General features: G+C 36.8%; 1 long non-coding RNA gene across 1 annotated transcript in view; it reads right to left on the bottom strand.

The window, feature by feature from the left end:
• Positions 1-7,948, bottom strand: part of LOC135116911 (uncharacterized) — a 48,984-nt gene that overhangs the window by 22,579 nt on the left and 18,457 nt on the right. The gene's annotated exons all lie outside the window — the stretch shown is intronic.

Genomic DNA, 7,948 nt, shown 5'->3' with positions numbered 1-7,948 from the left:
CTATAAGGCTACGATCAGTACGATCCTTTAGTAGCGACCTTGAACTGACCAATAGTAGCCGCGGATTATGTCGCGTCCCCCCGCCCGCAGCGGTGAGTCGTGTTCTTAGAAGAAATTGGCGAGTGCGCTCTCTAGTGGTTATTTACTTTATGATGCCATCTCATTGCACGCATGTGACGCATGCAAGGACGAGTGTAGATACTTTGTTTAAGCGGTAACTGCATTTTACGACCACGATAATGGAATGGTCAAATGAGAAAGCTTTAGTTTTTAGAATTATTTTGTATGTCTGAGTTTAACCTCTTTGATGTGTGTTAACGCGTTACTTCATGAGGGATTAACTCTTTGCGGAATTGTACCTAAGTGTAGCCAACACGCATTTTTAATGCAATAAGTAACGTGTAGTTGGCCATTGACATTAACGTTAACGCTAACGCAGGTGGAGCAGGAGCATAAGGACCTCTCAGTTGCGCGAAAGCGAGTCGAATGTCGAGCGTTTGCAGCGACTAAAGGCTCCTACACATAGTGCTAGCGGCAGGGCCGCCGGGCAAGCCGCCACCCAAGCCGCCGTGCACCTGGCGGCATACAAAGCCGACCAAGCACGACCAACCGACCGGCGGCATTTGTAAAATCGAATTATGATTGAAAAGTATGATATAAAAGCTTTCTAATAGCATGAACAGTGTGTAATATTACTTATCTCAAAGAGTTAACAACCCAGTGGAGAAAAACGAAAGGTAAAGTAAAATCCATACAGAGTGGGTAAATGTAGCAATAATACAGGCGATTCCAAATAAATTTATTGTCGATACAAATCGATTTGATAGCGACAGGGTGCATAGGTATCAGAAAAATCAATGAGGTATTAGCTTTTGTCGTTGTTATAAGAATACACTTTTTCCACGATTTGGTGCTTATCAAATAAACTTTTCTAATTAATTTAATATTGCAGTCACTGACATCAGAAAACATGAATCTCCATGAACACTCCAATTGATGATCCTTGGACGCCAATACCAGGCACAAGTAACCAAATTAAGGAAACTAAAGAGGTAATTAAGAATAATTCCTAACTCGTAAAGGACAATGCCGGATTTTGTATGGACCCTGTCCCCACCCACCAACAGACTTGAAACTAGTGTCATCGGAAGCGCATCCTTCGATAGATCATGATTATCAAAACGATTTACTCCAAATGTATGGGGTTATGGAAATACACGACGTTTTAGTATCCTTAAAAATCAATTAACTTCAAGTTTGTTAACCAATTACTCGGAGTTGCGTGGACCGATTTTGATTATTTTTGTTTTAATGCAAAGAACGTGTCTCAACGTTAGTCCGATATAATTTTCAACGGGATCTTTTTAGCAACTTTTGAGTTATTACCGGTTAGAATGATAATTGGTTTAATGATTTTGTATGGACCTTTACTGACCTAACAGAGTTGAACCGAGTTGTAGTAGAAGCGCCTTATCTGATCTCAAAAACGCCATATCTCAAAAACTGCTTAAAAGATCTTGATGAAAATAAAATCGGATTAGCTTTGAGATAGTTTCTCTACAAATAAAAAGTAGATTTCAAAATCGGTCCACGCAACTCCGAGTAATTGGTTAACAAACTTGAAGTTAATTGATTATTAAGGATACTAAATTGTCTTATAGTTCCTAAACCCCATACTTTTGGAATATGTCTCCATAATAAGAAATGATCTATTAAATGAGGCGCATCCAATGACACTACTTTCAAGTCTGTTGGTGGGTGGGGACGTTTTTAGGCATTGTCCTTTGAAGCTGTAGCATTTTTAGTATTCATTTTAAATTGTAGATATCTGAAGATGTAGGTCAGCCAGAACCTGTGTTCTGCATCCAACCGTGTGCAAAATACATTCTCAAAGAAGAAATACTCACCAAAAGAAAATAAGGTATGTAACCTAGGTAAACATAATATTAGGCTCACAGAATAAAAACATTCATTTATATTATGATATTTAATATACAAATGATTAATGTCGAGAACTGTGAGCGAGAACTATTTCTTTTTGCCAAAAAATCGCGATTCGCGGCTTTCACATTCACAAGCGCGTTCACGGGCACGGGCGTTTATACGCTCGTGAGCGTGAATGTGCTCGTTGAATGTAGAGTTGAACGCGCACGTGTGAACGTAGCATTACAATTTTGCTGTTGATTTGATAATAAGGATTTTATAATACGTTATTGTAACGTTAGGATTAACCGCTAAATATACCCACTGCTGGTATTTCTTCTTTGAGAGTCCCGTGATACTTTTACCTCTGCAACCTGAATTCTTTCAATACGAGATTCAACAGGAGTTTCTTACACAATGTACAAAAACCTCCAAGGACAAAGCTCTGTACAAACAGTGCCTGTCAAATGTATTAGCCCTGTAGAAGAGGTTTTAATTAAAGAAACGGGTAGGTAGAAGCATAAGTATTATCACAAAGGCTCAATAGGCATGACGCAAAATTGAAAAACTTACGATCGCTTTTATCTCTAATCTCAAGAATAGTGTACAAAATTTGAATTTAAAGTGGAATCTAAATATATAAAACTCAAAGGTGACTGACTGACTGACTGACTGACATAGTGATCTATCAACGCACAGCTGAAACCACTGGACGGATCGGGCTGAAATTTGGCATGCAGGTAGATGTTATGACGTAGGCATCCGCTAAGAAAGTATTTTGATCAATTCTACCCCCAAGGAGATAAAATAGGGGATGAAAGTTTGTATGAAACTTTGTCAATTTTAAACCTATCGGACTGAGACTTTGCATGCATAAAGCTACTATGGCGTAGGCAACCCTTAAGGATTTTGATAAATTCCATCCCTAAGGGGATAAAATAGGGGATGAAAGTTTGTATACATCTTCTTAGATTTTATGAAGAAGTCCTGATGACGAATCAGAATTTTATGATGACGTTCGCTTAAATACGATTTTGATTAATTCAACCCCCATTCAACCCCCACGGGTGATAAAATAATGGAACGAACAAAATAATGTTTAGTTCTAAAAACTTTGTAACGGTACGAGACTGCAAGTGAAAGCGTTACATCGCAATATAGTGGAAGCCACTATATTAACTGGGTGTGCAACAGGGGAAACTGTATTTATACCACGAATCCCATTAATACCTAACGATATCCCGTTCGAATTCAAACGATTACAGTTTCCCCTAAAAGTCTGCTTTGCCATGACAATAAATAAGTTTCAGGGGCAAACTCTCAAATTTGCGGGTATTGACTTGAGAGAACATTGCTTCTCTCATGGACAGTTTTATGTTGCTTGCTCACGAGTAAGTTCACCCAATAACTTAATAGTTTTAGCGCCCAATGACAGATTAGTAAAGAATATTGTGTACAAAGAAGTTTTGTAGGCCCTAATTTTTTACACACGCTAAACAAAAGTAAAGCCGCAAAAACCATACCTAATTAATAATAATACTTCTTAACGTGAGCGAAGCCGCGGGCAAAAGCTAGTAAAATATACAGGGTTACAGGTTAAGTCGACCTAGATCCTTTAAGGGGTTTTAGTTTTCATCATTCCTAGCTGATTTGACCATGAAACACCCCACCCCAAACCTAACCCATACTGAGATATTGGATTTTGATTATTTTTTAAATAAAATGAAGATTTTTTGTATAATTGACCCTTTTTTCTGATTTTGTGGCACTAATTCATAGTGTTTTTGCTATTTTTGTGTAGCAGATTAGTTTGTTTATTATTCTCAATACAAAAAAAGCAGGTAACTGAACCAACTGGGTAATAGTCGATGATTGAAAGATTAAAAACTAAACAAATTTGTATAAACATTTTTTTTCTTTTAAGAATATTTCAAAAAAAGTCTATGACAGTTATGCTGCAGATGTACTAAATAATATCTACGTTTCTTTAGCTATCCAACAAGGTATAACAAGCTAGGGTATTATCACAGTTCTTAGAAAAAACTTTCATAAAAGGGTCCCAGGTAGTAGCAAAAAATTACGGTACTATTGTCCTTCGATGGAGCTGTGGTGGCTGTGGTGCGTGCAAGCAGGACGGTTTATGTAGGTGTGAGCGAGATAGATAATTTTCGGCCATTTTGTTGTTATTCTGTTTGGTTTTAGTAGTCTGCGCGATTCGTCCGTAGTAGATGTGATACTTGTGCTCTTGGATTTTTACTCGACTTGGCTTGTGTTTCTGGACTGTTTCCCCTTCGATTTGTGACTGTGCTTGTTAACTGGACTTTGATACGTGCTTCTGATTTGGAACTGTTGACGATGACGACCTTCACGAACGAGGAATATGCGGATATTTTAATTTGTTACGGGTACTGCAACTGTGTATCCGCGCGAGCTCGGGATGAATACATTGCACGTTATCCCGGGCGCCGAGTACCGGATGTCAGTGTCTTTGACGGAGTGTACCGGCGACTAAGAGACTGGCTCTGTTTCGAGGCGACGATCAGACCTAGGCAGACCTCGTGTCAATGATGACGATGAAGAGCAAGACAATGAAATAGTACAACGGTTTAGATCGGATCCAACTACTTCCACTAATATTGTTGCCCGAGAACTTGGAATATCGCAGTGGAAAGTGTGGTTTACAGTGAATACTGCAGGCCTTTATCCATACCATTACACGCCGGTACATGTTATCGAAGAAGGAGATCCCGTGAGGAGATTAGATTTCTGCAGATTCATGCTCAACGCAGATTTAGAAAACCCAGCATTTTTAAAACACATCTTGTGGACAGATGAGTCAAAATTTGATAAAGACGGCATCACCAATTACCACAACGCTCATTATTGGGCTCCAAAAGAAAACAGAAATCCCAATAAGAAGCGACCAAAGGGATCACAGAGACGGTTCAGTTTGAATGTCTGGATGGGAATAATCTCAAACCATTTGATTGGGCCACATTTTCTGCCTGACAATTTAAATGGGGAAGATTATGAAAACTTTTTAAGAAATGATTTACCCGAATTACTGGAAGATTTACCCCTCAGTTTAAATGATAATAATATGTGGTATCAACATGACGGTTGCCCTGCACACTACCGAAGAAGCGTCAGAGAGTGGCTAGACACTAATTACCCGAACAAATGGATTGGAAGAGGTGGACCCATACCGTGGCCAGCCCGAAGTCCCGACCTGACCCCCATGGATTTTTATTTGTGGGGCCATATGAAAAGCTTAGTTTACAATGAACCTCATCCGATCTCATCTGTTGATGTTTTAAGACAGAAAATTATTGATGCGGCTAACGAAATTAGAAGAGGCTTAACGACTGGTGTGGTTAAAAGTGCACTAAGGCATAGAATGCGAATATGTGTGCGGAACAGAGGCGGACATGTGGAACATGTATTGTAAAAAATAATAATAAACGTTGTTTAAGCTATTTAGTTTGTTTTATTTCGTTTGCTGGCCCAAGTGATAACTTTGTCCTTAAGTACAGTTATGTTTTACTACTGCCTGAGAGCATTACATCAGAATTTTTTTCTGAATATCATGATGATACCCTAGCTTGTTATACCTTGTTGGATAGCTAAAGAAACGTAGATTTTATTTAGTACATCTGCAGCATAACTGTCATAGACTTTTTTTGAAATATTCTTAAAAGAAAAAAAATGTTTATACAAATTTGTTTAGTTTTTAATCTTTCAATCGTCGACTACTACCCAGTTGGTTCAGTTACCTGCTTTTTTTGTGTTGAGAGTAATAAACAAACTAATCTACTACACAAAAATAGCAAAAACACTATGAATTAGAGGCACAAAATCCGAAAAAAGGGTCAATTATACAAAAAATCTTAATTTTATTTAAAAAATAATCAAAATCCAATATCTCAGTATGGGTTAGGTTTGGGGTGGGGTGTTTCATGGTCAAATCAGCTAGGAATGATGAAAACTAAAACCCCTTAAAGGATCTAGGTCGACTTAACCTGTAACCCTGTATATTTTTTTTAGCAACATCGATACTCAATTGAACACAGATAAAAGCAACAGGGCCAAAGATATTATTCCAACTACTTATGTAAAATAAATTGTTTAATATTTATACATACTTAATTATAAAAAATGTGACATTTCTACAAACAAATAAAGCTTAATATTATTATCTTTATACTTTTATTCAAGAAAAGCATACTTATTTGTTAGAAATCATATTCCTTTACCACATCCTGTAACGTTACAAAAATGGTTACTTTATGAACTTCCACTTTCTGATTAAATTTACAACAAATTGATTCATAAATGAAAGTAACCAACTAAAAGCCACAGCTTTATTAATGTGATGAACTCAAAACCTAGCCAAACCACTTTGATGAGGGTAACCCTGGCCAAACAATTTTTTCCATAAGTCCATGTCTTTAACCTGGAACTTATTATGAATGCAGTACTACAATAGATGTGCTAGTTAAATACCAGCATCTTTCTTTTTGTACCAATTTTATGGAGAGTAGACAGGTTACATAAGCAGTATTTTTATAACGAACTTGTCAAGATTATATTTATTGCAAGTGTGCCCACTTACATGGTGAACAATGACAAACAACAATAGCCATCTATCAATATCAAACAAATATCATGACAGAGTGATAACGAAGAAGACTATTTTTTTTTTAATACTTAAAATAATAAATAAGTAAACAATTCCTTTTTAAATTGTTTTTCTTTTATTTTCCTTAGATTTCAGTAGAAATTGTATAATGCTGAGTTCCAAAAAACTTTTACACACCTCATGACAAAAGCTAGACTATCCCAATGTACCAACAATATACCATATCCAGAGCAAGTGTGGTATCTACCTAAGTAAAGATCATTCCTTCTCTATCTGAGAATGTGCCTGCAGCAGGACAATGAAGACTAATTGATTATGAATAAGTGAAGCCGATTAGGTAAGTTTTCTTTTGTGGTAAGTGATTCATGTTTAAAAGCATAGGCGAGACTATAACCCAGATTAAAACCAGATACAAGAAAAAAGAAACCAGAGAAAATAAAACCAAAACAAGCAAAAAATGCAACAAAACAAAGTCAACAATCTGAGACAGAGATCAAACCAAACAATCAACAAGCATGAAAAAGTAGCATGCTTTGTAGCATGGTATAGAAACAGGAAGGCAATTCCTGTTTGTAGTTTTAGTGACCTACCTTTTTGAATACCTACCTACTAAATTACGAAACTAAAGTATGGACGTGCGTCTGTATGAGTATGGAGTATGGATGTAAATTACTCTTTCATGCAAAATCACAAATAGACGGATTTTGATAGGTTTGACAATGTTATAACTCAAATCATCATCAGAATACACATAGAGCCAATTTTTATCTGAATGCTGTAGCAGTTCCCTCGAGGTATTGATAAAACCGCTTGCAACAGCTAGTTTAAACTGCCCGCTTCAGTTACAAACAAATCACATATTATGTAATAATATAATATCTCCTATGAACCAAAACCGACTGGTTTGACTGACAAGCCTTGCCTTCTAGAAAGTAGCTGTCAAAACAACCGCCGGTACCAATAAGTATTCAAAAAGTAGGTCAACAATGATAATGAATATAATAATATAAGTAAATATGTGTATATCCAAGAAAACGCTGGAGAGAAGACTTGGACAGCTTCCTCTCGGACTGGCCACAAACAGCGATGGACAGAGAAAAATGGAAGGCTATGGGGGAGGCCTTTGCCCAGCAGTGGGACAGCGTAGGCTAATAAAAAAAAAGTAAATATATAACCTAAAATTAACTAGTTTGTCAGTCATTTTATATTTTAAAACTAGCTTTTGCCCGCGACTTCTTCGTTAGCGCATAATTCAATATCGAATTATATTCCGCTCTGCAAAGTACCAAAAAACTGAGAATAGTATTTGATCATAAATTATCAAAATAATATTTATACAATGAATGATGAGTCAAAGAGTACTCAACCAACCCCCTGATATAGAAC

The sequence above is a fragment of the Helicoverpa armigera genome, chromosome 1, assembly GCF_030705265.1.
Source record: "Helicoverpa armigera isolate CAAS_96S chromosome 1, ASM3070526v1, whole genome shotgun sequence".
In the NCBI taxonomy this organism is placed as follows: domain Eukaryota; kingdom Metazoa; phylum Arthropoda; class Insecta; order Lepidoptera; family Noctuidae; genus Helicoverpa; species Helicoverpa armigera.
Note: the sequence above shows the minus strand (reverse complement) of the source record. Positions and strands in the feature narration are given on the sequence as shown.